Genomic DNA, 764 nt, shown 5'->3' with positions numbered 1-764 from the left:
GATGAATTCTATGTCGTAGTTAAAATGTGTGGTGTGGTGCTGCAGTTAGAGAAACAAGACAAGCCACCCAGAGCCTTCTGAAGTAGGACTAATGATGCAGTCAGACAGGGTTTTGCTTCCCAATCACTTCTATTTGAAACGGGCTGTGTCACTACCCAATCCATTCCAGAAGCCCCCATTTGTTCAGGTCCTATCCCCTGACCAATGGGCTATCCCAACCCTCAGCGTTCATGGTCCATGTCTAATCTCGACCATCTTTGCACATGCGTGACTAATGGGGTTTCACATGCAGATGCCACGGGCCCCGAGCTGCTTTCGCCTCGGGCAGAGTTCATCAGACTGAATCTCTCAAGTGGCCAGTTAATTCAGAATCTGAATTTGTCCAATGCTTTGGTTTATGACACACAACCTGCTCAACTGTTGACATTCCAATCAGACTGTTAGGAAATATGGTTTGTTTAGTGGAGGTCGGCGGTGAACTTAAAATACAGCTTTTATTAGCACTTGGAGCAAATAGTCTCTCCCACAGTGTAACACTGTCCATTAATAAAAGGGTGATAAAAATACTTAGACGGGGGGGGGATTGGCATAAGCTGTGGGCTTGGCCATCAAGTGGTATTTCAGACTGGACGTACTGCGAGGATGGTTCAGTTCACAACGACAAAACACACATCACTTTGGTCTCGTCAATGGAACATTCGGTAACTTTAAAAAAAGGAAACTTTCCATTCAGAATCTTATCGGCGTCCATTTCAGCGTCTCAC

This window comes from Etheostoma spectabile, chromosome 15 (genome assembly GCF_008692095.1).
Source record: "Etheostoma spectabile isolate EspeVRDwgs_2016 chromosome 15, UIUC_Espe_1.0, whole genome shotgun sequence".
Taxonomy (NCBI): domain Eukaryota; kingdom Metazoa; phylum Chordata; class Actinopteri; order Perciformes; family Percidae; genus Etheostoma; species Etheostoma spectabile.
Note: the sequence above shows the minus strand (reverse complement) of the source record.